The sequence below is a fragment of the Mastigoproctus giganteus genome, chromosome 3 (assembly GCF_048544385.1).
Source record: "Mastigoproctus giganteus isolate SK-2022 chromosome 3, ASM4854438v1, whole genome shotgun sequence".
Lineage (NCBI taxonomy): Eukaryota > Metazoa > Arthropoda > Arachnida > Uropygi > Thelyphonidae > Mastigoproctus > Mastigoproctus giganteus.
This window is the reverse complement of record NC_143577.1, coordinates 102,167,262-102,184,454: the sequence shown is the minus strand read 5'-3', so window position 1 is coordinate 102,184,454 and position 17,193 is coordinate 102,167,262. Positions and strand designations below refer to the sequence as shown.

Genomic DNA, 17,193 nt, shown 5'->3' with positions numbered 1-17,193 from the left:
AAATGTCCTGCCCATTCTGCCCTTTTTCTGGTACTTCATATGTTAGATCAAGAAGCAAGAAGATGGGAAATTAAAATGGTGGGGTTAAAAAAAATTAAATATTACAAAATCATAAACATTTGACATATCTGATTTTGAGTTCTCCACAGAAACTTTGACTGAAATTTGTATCAGTCGACATGGTTGCATTATGCCTTCCATTTCCTCCCCACTCCCAACCTTTCTGAAAGGATATTACTAGTTTATAAACTGATTTATAGCTGCACTTCTTCCATTAGAGAACCTTCTGCTACTATGTGCAGATTTTAATATGCCGTAGTCCTCTGTCAGTGTTTGATGGAATACATTTGTATAGTTTGAATGAGTGTAATTTAATTTTAGTATTTACCCCCCCACACAAGTTGCAATTGACATCTTACCAGGTAGGGCTCAAAGAAAAAAAAAAAAGAAGTGTTATTAGAAAGGAGCATAGGGTGAAAGTTCAATTGGGAGGATAGGTGAAGCCTATAGGTAGACTTCCACGAGGAATTTGAAAGATGGGGGAGAGAGGGGCAAGCTTGCAGAGGAAACCACATTGGGGGAGGGAAGACTGATAAGAACAGTGTAAAGCCTTCAGGATGGTAGAGCCCACTGTTATTACATATACCAGTCGTTAATTACATCTAGAAAATGGCTTGACCCTGGCATCACAATGCTCTCCAAATTCAGAGCCTCTATATGGACACACACAAACCACCTCTATTCCTTAGTCAGCATTCTCTGCTGTTAACCTGTGCAGCTAAAAGTTTCTCACATCATCTTATATGGCAATATCTGTTCACACCAAAATGGCATAATTTGTATCAAAATAAACCTTTGCAGAATACATATGGCATTAGGTTAGAAAGCTTAAATATATGTTGGAAACTAAATTTGAATAACATAATTCCAAATTTTAGAATGGCTACACCACTGTAGCAAATACCATTGGCACACATTGATAAACATTTCCAACAATGGAGAAAGTATGGACTTCCAAATTTCATTATCAAGCAAATCCATGTGGACACACTCTTTTCAGTTCTATAGTTTCACTCAAATTTTCATTGACAGTTCCAAGACAGACAGATAGTAAATTTGGTGCAGCTGTACTTCAACCAAACATTACAGTATCTCAGTTGCTCTCTTTGGAGTGCAGCACTTACACTGCAGAACTGTATACTATTCTGATGGCTGTAGAGAATGTAAAACAGTCTTTATACCCTCAAACCATCATCTATACCAATTCCTTAAGTGTTGTCTCCACTCTTCAGTGTAAACTTCCTTCTTCCAGTCATCCCTTACTGCAACAAATTCAAATAAAGTTAGTTCAGATTCTTGCAAAATATAATCATCAGTTGGATGCCTGGACATTCCTGTATCACAGGAAATGAACAAGTGGCTTTGCTGCTAAGAATGCCAGTTACATAACATCAAGACATCCAGATGCCTTACACTGATTACAAACACATCACACAACATAGTGGTAAAAAAAAAAAATGGCTTTCCATTTGGCAGGAGAACAAAAGCAATAAACTGTACTGGATTAAAAATGATCACAAGCAATGATATTCAAGCTTAACAGGGAATAGGAATTAAGAAGTCGTACTTGCTAGATTGCACATTGGACATACTTGCCTAACTCTTGATATTGATGGGTCGACTGTTGATGATCCTGCTCAGGTAGCTGATAAACTGAATGAGTATTTTGCATCTACATTCACACGTGAGGAATTCTGTAGAGAAGTGAAGTCAGAAGTTTATCAAACTCTAATAGACTAAATGACTTTGTAATAACTGAGAGGAAATCGGAGGAGAAATTGTTGAAGTTAAACATAAGAAAGGCATCTGAGGTGGATGGGATCTATTTTAGGGTTGAAATTGAAAGTGTCTGCAATTCTGCCCAGACACAATAGGAGGGAGTATATGATGAGAGCCTTGTCGATCAATTCGGCCCTGGAAAGATTGTGCAAGGCTCAAGGGGTAGAATTTTTTTCAGCCTGGACTGTACTTGTTAACAGGAGAGACTGCTTCTACAGGGATGGGATACACTTAAATAGAAAGGTGCAAGAATATTTGCTGATGCTATTGAGGGAGTGTTAGGTGGGTCAGAAAACTGCTAGCTTTGGGGGAAACAAAGACTAATAGATTAACAGTAGCCACTGGCAGAGGTGAAAGAGATTCTTGCGCTGCTTCTATTGGAATGAGCAGAAGCCTGAAAAACAAGATGCAAGATATTTCAGAGACTGCTGGGAGTCATTGCGGTACAAGTAAACACATGGGTTGTGTTAGGGTAGCTAAAAATAGAAACAGGTGCATGTATACTTACGTGTACACCAATGCTAGGAGTTTAGTAAATAAATTTGATGAATTTGAGGTATTGCTCAAAACATCAAAGGCAGATATTGTTGGGATTTCAGAGACATGGTGTCACACAGATATAAGGAATGCAGAACTGGAATTTGGGGAGTACATCTACAGAAAGGATAGACAAGATAGGAAGGGAGGAGGGGTTATGCTATTAGTTAAGAAACACAAAATCCAAGGAAATGAAGCCAATCGACATCGCTGGACAGTGCAGTGTCGAGTCAGTTTGGTGTGACATAAGAATTGGAAGATCAAAATTGAGAGTAGGAGTGTGCTATAGGCCTAATGACTCTGATGAGTATAATAAGAAACTGTACAGGGAAATAGAGTTGGCCAGTAAATCAGAGAGTCTTATAATGGGGGATTTTAATTTCCCAGATACTGACTGGAATTTGGGGGCTGATCACTCACACACTAGCAAGGCTTTTGTGGATTTATTGGATGATTGTTTTCTACATCAGCATGTTCAGGAGGCAACTAGAGGGAGTAATACTCTTGATTTGATTATCAGTAGTGATTCTTCATGCATTAAGAATCTGCAGATAAATGAACCACTAGATGGCAGTGATCACAGTGTGCTGAAGTGGGATTTACTCAAAGAGGTAACTACCATTAGGGGGTAAAGGGAAGGGTTATTGCTTTCGTAAAGGCAACTACGATGGACTGAGACAGTATTTAAATTCTATACAGTGGGACGAACTGATGATGTTACCAACAGCAAATTCAAAATGGGAAGCATTCAAAGAACTTATCTTGGTAGCTACTAGGCTTTACATACCAACTAAGAAATATTCTTCAAGGTTTAGGCCTAAATGGATGTCAGATGAACTAATGAGATTTATGGCAGAGAAGAAAAATGTATGGGATACATATAAATTAACACGTGACACAGAAGCCTATGATAGATACAAGTTGATCTGTAACCAGGTTACAAACGAGGTTCGGCAGGCGAAGGCAGATTACGAAAAATCTTTGGCAAAGGATGCAAAGAAAAACAGCAAATAGTTCTTTACTTATGTAAACTCTAGAAGGAAGGGGATGAATCAGATTGGTCAACTTGATATCGATGGGTCAACTGTTGATGATCCTGCTCAGGTAGCTAACAAACTAAATGAATATTTTGCATCAACATTCACACATGAGGAGTTATTCAGGGAGGGAAATGCCAGAGGTGTATTCAACTCTGGCAGTAAGCTAGAGAATCTTGTAATAACTGAGAGTAAAGTGGAGGAGAAATTGTTGAAGATAAATGCAAGAAAGGCACCTGGGGTGGATGGGATCTATCCAGTTATATTAAAGGAGGCAGCAAAGGAAGTAAGCAAACCCTTAGCTATAATTATGAGAGCTTCCTTGGACTGAGGGGAGGTACCCACAGACTGGAGATGTGTAAATATGACCCCAATTCACAAAGGAGGATCAAAGGGCGACACAAGTAATTATTGACCTGTGAGTTTAACTTCTGTTCCAGGAAAATTAATGGAGGCACTGGTTAAAGAAACACTGCTGGATCATCTAGACAAGACTTCAGTTATAGCTCAGACACAGCATGGTTTTGTTAAGGGAATGTCTTGCCTGACCAATTTGATTGAATACTATGATGCAGTCACAAAAGAACTGGATGCAGGGAATAACTTTGATATTATATACTTGGATCTTAGAAAGGCTTTTGATACTGTTGCACATTGAAGACTGCTGCACAAATTGGAGCAGTGTGGCATTGGAGACAAATTGCTGCTATGGATAAAGGGGTGGTTGAGGGGGAGAAAACAGAGAGTGGTAATCAATGGACACTGCTCATCGTGGACTAATGTTATTAGTGGAGTCCCTCAGGGTTCAGTGTTGGGTCTATTATTGTTTTCTGTATTTATAAATGATATTGATGATGGTATATCAAGCTTAAGTTTGCAAACGATACGAAGGTTGGCAGGGTTGTCAAGGACACTACTGACACTATGCTGCTGCAACAGGATCTGGAAAGGTTGAGCAGATGGGCTGAGAGCTGGCAAATGAAGTTTAACCTTGACAAATGTAAAGGACCACATATGGGAAACAGCAACCCCACAGCAACGTATCAACTCCATGGTATTACACTGACAGTGGTAGAGAATGAAAGGGACCTGGGGGTGGTTGTGCAGGCAGATATGAAGTTCTCTGAGCAGTGCAGACAGTGAAGTTCTCTGAGCAGTGACAATACACCATGAGCTACATGGTGTATTGTCAATGATATATAGGAATTTTTCTAGCAGGGATAAGGATGTGATTATTCCCTTGTATAAGGCAATGGTCAGGCCACACCTAGAGTACTGTATACAGGTGTGGAGGTCTCATTTCAAGAAGGATGTAGAGCTGCTGGAACGAGTACAGAGAAGGGCAACAAGATTAGTGAATGGAACAAAGGGGTGCTCTCACGAAGAAAGGCTTAAGTTTTGCAAATTACAGTGTCTGGAGACTAGGCACCAGCGAGGTGATCTGATAGAGGTGTATAAAGCCTTGAATGGTTTGAGCATGCTCAATGCTGATGGGATTCTTCCTCTTGCTCAGAATAATGACCTGAGAGGGCATAAATTCAAATTGAGGAAAGACAGATGTAGGATAGACGTGCGGAAATTTGCCTTTAGCCAGCGGGTGGTTGGTTGGTGGAACAGACTTCCATCCCTTGTCATGGAAGTTGATAGCTCAAATAAGTTTAAGGCTCAGCTGGACAGGTATTTCGAACGAACAGAGGGGTGAAGTGGAAGTGGGTTTTTTTTTTTTTTTGGCTGTTGCTGCATAAGCTTGCTTTCTTGCATCAAATGCCTCTACTAATGCTAATGCTATCCAGTTATATTAAGAGAGGCAGCAAAGGACGTAAGCAAACCCTTAGCCATAATTATGAGAGCATCCTTGGATTTGCAGGAGGTCTCCATCGACTGGAGAAGTGCAAATGTATCCCCAATTCACAAAAGAGAGTGACACAGGTGATTACAGACCTATTAGTTTAACTTATGTTTCGGGGAAAGTAATGGAGTCATTGGTTAAAAAAACAATGCAGGATCAGCTAGACAAGACTGCAGTTATAGTTCAAACACAGTATGGGTTTGTTACGGAAAGTCTTGTCTGACTGATTTGATTGGATAATACAATGTGATCACAAAGGAATTGGATGCAGAAAATGATTTTGATATCATAAACTTGGATTTCAGGAAAGCTTTTGATACTGTTGCACATAGAAGGCTGCTGTACAGATTGGAGCAGTATGGCATTAAAAGAAAGTTGCTGCTATGGATTAAAGGTGGTTGAGTGGGAAAAGGCAGAGCATGGTAATTAATGGACACTGCTCTTCGTGAACTTATATTATTAGTTGCATCCTTCAGGGTTCGGTGTTGGGCACATTGTTGTTTTTTATATTTATCAATGATATTGATGAAGGTGAATCAGGCTTAATGTTCAAGTTTGCAGATAATACAAAGGTCAGCATGGATAGTAATGACAGTACACTGCTGCAACATGATCTAGAAAAGTTGGACAGATGGGCTGAGAAGTAGCAACTGAATTTGAACATGACAGATAGCTATCTTTCATCTTTGTTCTTCTAATCAACTTACTTTACAGCAGATCCTTGGAGACTGATGACGTATAAACGATCTTTTTATATTCCTGAAAATAATAAAAAATATCATCTGATCTGAATCCTGTTTAACGTACCAAACCTGTACTAACCAAGACTGCAATAGGTGCATTGTGGCCTTAGTAATCCTTGTGCAAATAAACCAAACAACAACTTCATTACTCCAAAGGAATCTCTCCTGAGTTCAATGATGCCTTCATAATTAACCTCAATGTTGCAACACACTCTGTGTCACCCTCAAAATTACTGGGTATATATATCATCAGCTCTAGTAGCCTTACTTGCCTTTAGACTTGAAAATTTTTCTAATAAACAGTTATCTGTAATTTTGAAATCACTAATTCCATATGGTCTCAGTCACACAGCCTCTCCTCAGCACAAAGGGTCTTTCATCAGTAAAGACCAATGCAAAATATCTATTCAATTCCTTAACAACATCAGCTGGGTTATCTAAGGCTTTTCCACACCTAGTATACACAAGTCCGATCTGATTCGTTTTCTCTCCTTCTTTATATTCACATACATGGAAAACTGCTTGTCCCCATTCTTTACTCTCTTAGGCAGTGCTTTCTCATATTCAGCCTTAACCTCCCTGACCTTATATGTTGTACTATTACAGATCAACCCGTTGTAGGGTTGAGTACTTTTCCTTGCTCTGCAACTTTCATATGCTATCTTTTTCTGTTCTGTTAGATGAGAAAGCTCTTTATTTATCCATCTCAACATCCTCCTTGGGGTATATTTTCTTACAGTGGTATATATGCTTTCATGGCTTCTCTGATTATTGCTTTAAAGGTATTCCGTAATTCTGATATATTCAACTTCCCTCTGAAATCTGTCTTGAACTGCCACAGATCCCCACTTTTCTGAAAATAAAACCTTCCTCTACCTTTAGCTACCTGTTATTAACTACCTTTACCTATATTGAGAAAAAAAAAAAAAAAAATAGGCTGTATTGTTTCTTTACTATCATGGTATATAACTCTTTGAGTGGCCCTCATATATATATATATATTGTTCAAAAACATACATGAATTTTTTTTTTTTTTATCCAGTTTTACAGCAGGTTCAGAATATCAAAAGTGACTACAGTATATTAATTAAAATGTAATGTAATTAAAAACTTACACTAATATTTAAGTTTTCTATGTACAGCAGACTCTCGATTTACTAGGATCAGATTAACCGGGACACTTCATGACTCCAAATTAAAAAAAAAAAAAAAAAAAATCAACCTGAAATCATGAAATTAAAGTAATAACTAGAATAGGTATAAACAGATGTTTTGCAAGTCGTAAATAAACGACAAGAAGCGGTGTTATAAGTCATCATTGGGAGATTAGTGTGCCTATTATCTTGCAACCGTCGCTATCTTCACATCTGCTCCAAAAAAAGAGAAAAAAAAAAAAAGAGACCAAATGTTTAGTTTGTTTTAGTGCCTTGCGTCGATTGTCCTGTGTTCCATAACACCGCAAAAGGACAGGTTTCATTTCGTTGTTTAGGCCAGGAATGTAAATTTTTTTTTTTAATATTAACATTTTTTTTTTTTTGTTCAGAAATCGCGAAAATGGTGGGCAAATGCAAGAGTTGTGCTTTCAATTAAACAAAAACTTGAAATTATCGAAAAGTTTGAAAACGGTGCATCCGTTAAATCTCTAATGAACCATTATAATGTTGGTGACCAAATCATACGCGACATTGTAAAAAATAAAGGAAAGCTATTAGATTTAAAATCTGCAAATCATAAATGCATGTCCAATATGCACTACTCGTGTTTTGGACATGTGAGTAATGTGTGGCAAGTTTTTTCGTTTTTTTGCCTATTGCCATACTTTTTATGTAGGTTGCTGAACATTTTTCGATACAGAAGTCCCCAACTTATGTAGCTTCAGACTTACGTTATGTTATTTATATATATATATTTTTATATGACAGGATTTCAGTGAAGGAGACACATTTCGCTATAATAACCTAAAAACCCACAGAATTCCGCTGCCGGTATTATAGAAAATGCAATAAGATTGAGTTTACTACCCGTTTATAATAAATTTCAGTAACAAAAAACCCAGTAACTTGGAAAGTGCAAATTGTTTTTATTGTTTTATGGTAGCGACCTCCAGAAATATGCTTTAGTAAAATGCGAGCTCATGTGGGGTGATAATAGTGAGTTTTCGCCTTAGCCTGTGAAGTTCTTTTCAGAAAATTTAATTTTGGCTGTTATTATGATGCCGCTAAGAGAATAAGTGACAGTAATACTAGCAAATCTATCAATAAAAGGAAAACGATCCAGTTGGATCAGAAAATTAAAATAATAAGGATGTATGAAAATGGCCAAACATTAACAAGTATCATGTAAAATTCAGATTTGTCATTGGCAACGGTGAACACAATAATAAGGGAGAAAGACAGAATGCGAGAAGCGGTCGACACCAATGCTATGAAATACAAATCAGTTTTCACTGCACAATAGCATGCACTTTTTCTTCCTTATATGCTTTCTTTTCTTATGTGCCACTCTGGCTACTTCGCTGCTGTCCCCAGATAAAGTTTTTAATTGAACTAATTAAAAATATATAACTATTTTTGCCGACCGGGCTAGCCGAGTGGGTAAAGTACCTGCCCGGCACCCCAAAGGTCGCGGGTTCGATTCCCGCCTCGGGCTTGGATCAAAGTACTGCAAAAACCTTGGGAGGTGCAATATGGCCACAGAAGCCGATGCGCCAACAACTACCAAATCAAAAAAAAAAAAAAAAAAAAAAAAAAAAACTATTTTTCTTCATTCTTCTAAGGATATTATGTGGTTGGTTTTTGTAATTTTGGCATATCAGAAATATAGTAGCAATATTTTATTAGCCATTTCTGAGTACGTAAAACTTGACTTACGTATGAAATCCTGGAACGTATCTCTTACGTATGTCGGGGGACTTACTGTATTTTTGGATTAAATGGGAAATCAATTATCCGGGAATTTTTTTTTTACCATCTATCCCAGAAAATCGAGAGTCTACTCTATTTTTTTTTGCCTCAGCTTGTGAGATAATTTACTGAATATGAACTCACTTTATTCTTCTCTAGTAAATAAAGCCGGTTGGTGAAAACATCAAAACTGTGGTATAAAATGGAAACCACAAATAAGCAAAATGAGGTAGTAAAAAGGAACCCACAAATAATATATACTTACAACTTTTAAAGAATAGATGATTTGTTGTACCATGAGAATTTGAACTACACTGCTTGACAAAATTAACAGAACAAAATGTTTTTCTTGAATATTTTATTGTGAGATCATTGCCGAGGACATTTGATATTTTTAGGCATCCTGCTAAGTATCCAATAGAAATCAATCTACCATCTTACTGAGCTGCATATTATGCTAATTATTCATGCCTGTAAAAGCACAGGTTGCGAACCACATCACTTCATTCCCGTTTTTTAGCTTGCTCAGTGGGATAACCACATCTCCAGTTCTCAGGATGGCAATCATCATCGTTTAGATGATTTTTTGAGGTGGCGGGCAATTGCAGCCAGAGGTGATGGTTTAATGTGTCACACAGTTTTGTTTCAGCACTATGGAAGCAGTTTCAGGAGACAGGAACCATTGCAAGATGAGCTAGCTACAGTTGCTGGCGGGCTACGTCAACCAGAACAGACTATCTGGCTCTAACATCAAGACAGAATCCTATGATATCCTGTCATCGACTGTCTCTTGAAGTTGCTGCGGTCACAAGTGAAACATATCCAACCAAATTAGGGCTTAACAATACTGGTATTTTGGTATTTTTAATTTATGAAACCGGGATACCGGTATTCTAAAAACACATTTTTCTCAATAAATTTTGATGACAATTAGGTGCAATAAAGTAAGAAAAAAACAAATACTGTAATTACTTTAATTCACGTTTTAAATAAACTTTTATTGCAATAATAAATATTCTGAAAAAAAATTATTAAAAATACAGTTATTCTAATAACAAAAATATATATATATTGATACTGCAAAGTTTAGTTATGTTTACGCATCCATACTACCTGTCCGAATAAAGTGAGCTCTTAAGAAACATAAGCATATAGTGTTATCATTTAAACTGGATCTACTTTTGGTACATATTTGATTAGCGGCAGAAAACGTCCTTTCAGATTCTGTGTTGGATGGTGCTATTGAACTGAGATAGTCGTAGATGATCTCAGTCTGTATATTCTAGGCTTTGAACTTTTTTAGAAGTAATATTTAAAAAGTATTTCATTAATTTCCCACTCAAGTTTATCTTTTAAAATCTCATTAGAGTAGGGCAATTTCTTATTTTTGAAAGAATTTTTGGAACACTGGTTTCTGTCCCATGTTGGTCTTCCAGGGTTCAATTCTGTTTATCATTTTCTGAAGGAGAAAGACATTTTATTAAGCGAAGTATAATTTTCACTATATTATCTTTACTGAGTCTGGCAGAGAGTGAAGAGTCAAGATAAGGAATAAAGAAGAGAACAAAGAGTGCAGTTAAGGAATTCTTCACACATATATAAATGCAAAGAAGAGAAGGACAAATCAGATGGGACCCATATGTAATTGCATGGGATAGTATTAGCCTTAACTGATGTTGCAGATGAACTCAACAGTTACTTTGCATCAATATTTACAAAAGAAAAACCCTTTATGTCAATGGGAACATATGGGAGTGAAGTGGGAAAATATGTAATTAATGATATTGAAATTTCGTGATTATTTAATAAAAAAAACTTTCACGCTGCCTACAAGCGAGTAAGGCTCCTGGGCTGATGGCATATACCCTATAATTTTAAGGGAGGCAGCAAGTGAGTGCATTACACCACTAGGGCTAATTATGAGAGCATCACTGGACTTAGGAGAGATTCCGTTGGATTGGAAAAGTGCCAATGTATTGCCAATACATAAGGGCAGTTCTAAGAGTGTAGCGGGAAATTACTGACCAGTCAGTCTAACTTTAGTAGTAGTAGTAGTAGGAAAATAATGGAGACAATGATCAAGGGTGGAATTTGGGATCATTTAGATAGAAATGGAATTCTGAAGGATATGCAGCATGGTTTTGTAAAGGGACAATCATGTTTAAATAATCTGCTTAGCTATTTTGACAGGGTCACTTGTGAGCAAGATTTAGGGAATAATTTTGACATTGTTTTTTTTTAGATTTCAGCAAAGCATTTGACTCAGTCCGAGATGAGTCAAATGCTTTGCTGAAAATGCTGGTTACTTTATAAGCTGGAACAGGTTTGAATCATAGGGAAAATCCTTGGATAGCAGGATGGCTTGAGGGCACCAAGGCAGAGGGTTTCGATAAATGGTTATTCCTCAGATTGGGTTAATGTAAGAAGTGGTAATGTAATCATTATCTCAATAATGATCGCCAAGGATCATTATTGAGACCACTCTTGTTTTTCATTATCTTAAATGACATCAATTAAGGGATGAAGAGCATGATGTCTAAACTTGCAGGTGATGTAAAGATCGGTAGAGTAGTTAATGATCACTGCCAAGCAGAGCTTCTTCAGAGTGACCTATATAGACTTCTGGATGGTCAGAAAAGTGGCAGCTATGCTTTAATTCAGCAAAATGCAAGGTCTTACACCTCGGGAACAGCAACCCCAAAAAAACTTTTACACTTGGTGAAGTTGAACTAAAGTCAGCACTGGAGGAAAGGGACTTAGGAGTTATGATACGGTCAGACATGAAGTTCTCCGAGAATTGTGAAGAGATTGAATGAGGATAAAATTTTCATCGTTATAAATGATTCTAGAACTAGGGGCCATAAATTTAAGTTAGTGATGGGATAAGTTTAGACTGGATTGCAGGAAGTTTTATTTTAGCCAGCGAGTTAGAAATTACTGGAATATGTTACCAATATGAGTGGTTGGGGATAAGCAAATATACAACATATAAAAGAAAAGCAAATATACAACATAGGTTGTATATTTGCTTTTCTTTTATTATTTATTAATTATTTATTTTATTTCATTTTATTATAATTTTACTCTTTTTTTTTTTTTTTTTTTTTCCATGGTGCAACATAAGCCTTAGGCTGCCTTGCACCATATGGCCATTACTAATACTAAATAATTTGCTATTGTATTGTGTCCTGCTTTTGCAAATACTTAAGAACCTGTAATAAATTCGTATGCTTCTGTGAAGTATGGGGTTTCAATGCCATATGCTCTAGTTGTTTCAGAATTTTGATTGCCAAGAGTTTTCATCAAAATTTTATGGCAGCATCTGCAGTTAAAAGATTTGCTTCTTTGTGGCATAGTGCATCTACTGCTAACTTTCTAGGTATTAATGTAGATATAGCCACAGATAATAAATTAAATTCATTAAATTCTAATGAATTTAATTCTAAATAATTCTTATTAAATAATTCTTATCTAAATAATTCTTATTAAATTCTAAATAAATTAAAGCTTTCTGCATACAATATCTCAACTCAAAAAAGCTTTCAAGCATGGACAATAAACTGTTCCAATGAGTCGTGGAATCTAATTGCATGACAAATTATTTGCCAAATTCTGCTGCAGTATACTTCTGTATATACAAAGGGTACTAGGAAAGTTTTGCAATATGACGCAACAATGAATCACAGGAAGCTGCTTGTTGCTGCATGTTGAGACATGTTCATACGTGCATAGTAGCCGCCGCGCCAAGTCGATGGGCTCAGTTATTCATTAGTAGAGAGAGTGTAAAGTGCTTGCGATGGCATCATGGTCACGAAATGAGATAAGGACAGTTTTGCGGTATAATTTCGTGCGTGGTTTAACCATAGACCAGTGCTTAGAAGAAATGACTCTTGCACTAGATGATGATTGTCCACATCGTACAACGATATTCAGGTGGTATAGAGAATTCCAAAGGGGAAATTTCACTCTGGAGGATTCTGAGAGGCCGGGAAGGCCACGAACGTCAGTTACGGAGGAAAACGTTACTGCTATTTTTCTATGTGAGGAAAATGCTTGACGAAAACAGGCGAGTGACCTACCAACAGATAGAGGATACTTTGGGCCTAAATGCACCAGCAATTCGTTCGATTCTGCAAGATCATTTGCACGTGAAGAAACTTTGTTCTCTCTGGGTGCCGCATCAACTGACTGAAGAGCAGATGACACGACGTGTGACTTGGTGCCGGGAGATGTTAATAAAGTTTGATAAGGGACAATCTCGGTATGTGAACAACATCGTGACAGGTGACGAGACTTGGCTGTACTATTACGATCTGCCGACCAAGGCTCAAAACAAAGTTTGGGTCTTTGATGATGACGACACACCCGTAATTGTCAGAAAATCCTGATCTGTAAAGAAGAAAATGATAGCTGTATTTTTCAAATCGAGTGGAATTGTGGAACGTGTCGTTTTGGACACGCAGAAGACAGTCACAGCTAAGTGGTATACTGAACAATGCCTGCCTAAAGTCATTGGATCTATGAAGAACCTGCGGCCAAAGTCAAGAATGGACACCTGGTACCTCCATCACGATAATGCTATAGCTCACCGCACCAAAGCCTGCACCGAATATTTGACCACGACAGGACTGAAACTTCTTGAGCACCCTCCCTACAGTCCAGACCTTGCTCCCTGAGACTTTGCACTGTTCCCGCATGTGAAAATGAAGCTAAAAGGGAGGCGGTTTTCCAGTGATGAGGACCTTCTACGGGCTTGGGACAACGAGTGTGCTTTACTCCCTAGTGAAACTTGGCAGAACTGGTTTAAAGATTGGTTTCGGAGGATGGAGAGGTGTATTGAATGTAGAGGAAATTACTTTGAAAAAATTAAATAAACAAAGCTGTATTGCAAAACTTTCCTAGTACCCTTTGTATTTATCATTTTTGGTTGGTGGTTATAAAATCATATAAAGGTGATTTTATAACCTTTATGTGATTTAATCATAAACAATTATTTTTTACATTAGTACCGAAAAACCGGTATTTTTGTATCAATACCGGTATTTGAATACCGGAAAAAAAATGACCAGGTATTCAGGATCTCGGTATTGTAAGCCCTAAACCAGACTGTGTTAAGAAGGCTGAATTCAAGTGAACTCTATGCAAGGAAGCCAGCAGTTTGTATCCCATTAACCCCAAACCACCTTAGAGTTCTTCGAAACTAGTGCCATAAACAAGTTGCTTGGAGCCCTGACAAATGGGGTATACAGTTCTGTTCTCTGATGTATCCCATTTTAGTCTACAAATAGATTCTAGACATTATTTGATCTGGAAACAACGAAGAATGCAGAATAATGATCAAGGACTGCACCCCTCTTCATGTTTTTTTATCATCATCGTCATCATCAGCCACTTTCAATCCACTGCAGGATGAAGGCCTCTCCAGCAACTTTCCAGTTTCTTCTGTTTTGTGCAATGGCCATCCATTTACAACCCACGAACTCGTGAATTTCATCTGTCCATCGTGAATTTCATCTCTGTTGTTGTCTTCCAGGTTTTATTTTAGCTCCTCTTGGGTACCATTCTTTTATTTTCTTAGTTTTTTGTTTTTTCTGCTTTTTGATAGGGTACTGTAACTGAGCAGAAGTACTGAGAACATATCCTCAAATCCTATGTGTGACTTTTTAGGAGTGGGGTTGGCCCAGATTTTCTTTTCTTGCATGACAACACCACTGCACATAGAGCTCAAGTGGTGGAGGAATGTCTTGAAACTAAACATATCCAATGACTGCAGTGGGAAGCCCTTGGGCATCACATTGCATGCCAACAGTCAACTCTTGGTGAGCTATGGTCTGCACTGGTGGAAGAATGGGATTTGTTGCTACAGAATCTCATATTCACCCCTATATCAAACATGGTTTACCACTGGGCCTGTTTAGTCATTGACGTACTGATGTCATGTGCCCATATTTTCGAGCATTTTGTATTGGCTTCTTTAATGTGACCTTTTTTGGTAATTCTTATACAACCTCTAGAAATGTCCTTTATACCTGTCTGAAGTTTCTCACTACCACCATTCCAAATTTTGCCTCACTTCATCACAAAAGAGGTGATTATCCCTCTGTGTAAGGCAATGGTCAGGCCACGCCTTGAGTACTGCGTACAGGTCTGGAGGCCTCATTTTAGGAAGGATGTAGATTTACTTGAGCGTGTACAGAGAAGGGCAACAAGATTGGTGAGAGGAATGAAGGGATCCTCTTATCAAGAGAGGCTTAAGTTCTGCAAATTGCAGTGGCTGGAGACTAGGCACCTGCACAGTGATCTGATTGAGGTGTATAAGGCCTTGAATGGGTTGAGCATGCTGAATTCTGATGGGATCCTTCCACTTGTTCAGACTACGAACCTAAGGGGGCATAAATTCAAATTGAGGAAAGACAGATGTAGAATAGATGTGTGGAAATTTGCCTTTAGCCAGTGGGTGGTTAATTGCTGGAACAAACTTCCATCTGTCGTTGTGGAAGTTGATAGGTTGAATAAATTTAAGGAGGAACTGGACGGGCATTTGGAGGGAATGGTGTGTTTTTTTTTTTTTTTTTGGCTGATGCTGCATAAGCTCATACACATGCTTTCTTGCATCACATGCCACTACTACTACTACTACTACAAGCTGCATGAGTTACACCATGTTTTCTACATGTTCTGTTAATTTTGTCGAGCAGTTCTTCTCCCAATTTTCTATGTGAGAAAGGTTAGAAATTGTCATAGCATTTTAAGATGTAAACTTTATGCTGGGATTTGGACATTAGCCACTACTTTCAATTACAGTGTAATTGAAATTGGGAAAAGTGAAAAGAAAAACTGTAGGACTGATTTTTCTTTTTAAACTGAATCAAATGTTCTGAAAATATAATGAAGTGAGGTGAGTGGTAATTCAGGAGTTAACACAGATCCTCAGACCCTATGTATGACTTTTTAGGGGTACGGTTGGCCCATGTTTTCTTTCATGCATGACAATTTGTCGTGCATGAAATGAAAATTTGTAAATAGCAGATGAATATATATATATATATATATATATACACACATAGACAAAAAGGTAAAAATCAGTATATTTGTGTATATGGTAGTAGAAGTAGTTAAAGTCCTAGGACCCACAGCTTTAGGTTCCTACATATTATGCCCTTATTAATTGCATTTTATTTTTATTTCAGGTAAATTGATTTTTTACTTGCAGGTTCTTCCTATTCTTCCATGGTTATTACACCTGATAGCTCAACTCCCCTCCTACCATATACACAAATATACTGATTTACCTTTTTGTCTATTATTCATTATGGTTGCCGGTCCTTTCTGCATTTACCTTAGTACCCGGATCCATAACCCTGTCTTATATATTTTATAAGTTTTGCATAAACTCTTATAGTTCATTCCTGTTTGATAAGACTTTCATAATTTCATTGCATCTTTATCATTTTATATATATATATATATATATATATATATATATAAAATTGATAAAGATGCAATGAAATTTCTGAAAGTCTTAGTAAACAGGAATGCGAAATTAAAATTTATAAAAAATATATATAAGACTGAGTTATGGATCCGCTGTACTACGGGAAATGTAGAAAAAAACTGGCAACCATAATGAAAAATAGACAGAAAGGTAATTATCGGTGCATTTGTGTATTTGGTAGGGGAGTTGAGCTATCTGGTGTAATAACCATGGAAGAATTGAGAGAACTTGTATGCTAAAAAAGAAAAAAAAAAAAAAAAAATTAATTGAAATAAAATGCAGTTAATATAATTTTTTTTTTTTTTTTTTTTTTACATACAGGTTCTCTTAATTCTTCCATGGTTATTACACCTGATAGCCCAACTCCCTAACAAATACACTGATAATTACCTTTTTGTTATATCCATATATATTCAGGCAGTTGGTCCACCAATACACATATACAGGGTGTCTCAAAAATACACGGCATAACTTCAGGAATGAGTTCCTCATATGTAGACAATAAACATATTTTATATCAACATAGTTCCGGAAATGCTTTTTTCCGAGTTTTGAAGGTCTGTCTATGACACTTAACTGTTCACATCACCTTATAGTAATTGTTCAAAATGTCCACCTTCTGCCTGAATACAGGCCTCACAAAATTACGTCTCATGGACTCGTGAAGATGATGCCAAATTCCTGACATGTTTTGAATTGTCTCACAACCTGCCACAATTCGATTGCAGAAAGTTTCCACATCAGCTACCAGAGTCGAATACACTAATGACTTTAAATGGCCCCACAAGAA

The 17,193-nt window shown here is 37.2% G+C and overlaps 1 protein-coding gene across 1 annotated transcript in view; it reads left to right on the top strand.

Moving 5' to 3' along the window:
• LOC150088192 (adhesion G protein-coupled receptor G6-like) overlaps positions 1-17,193 on the top strand; it is a 127,177-nt gene that overhangs the window by 108,472 nt on the left and 1,512 nt on the right. The gene's annotated exons all lie outside the window — the stretch shown is intronic.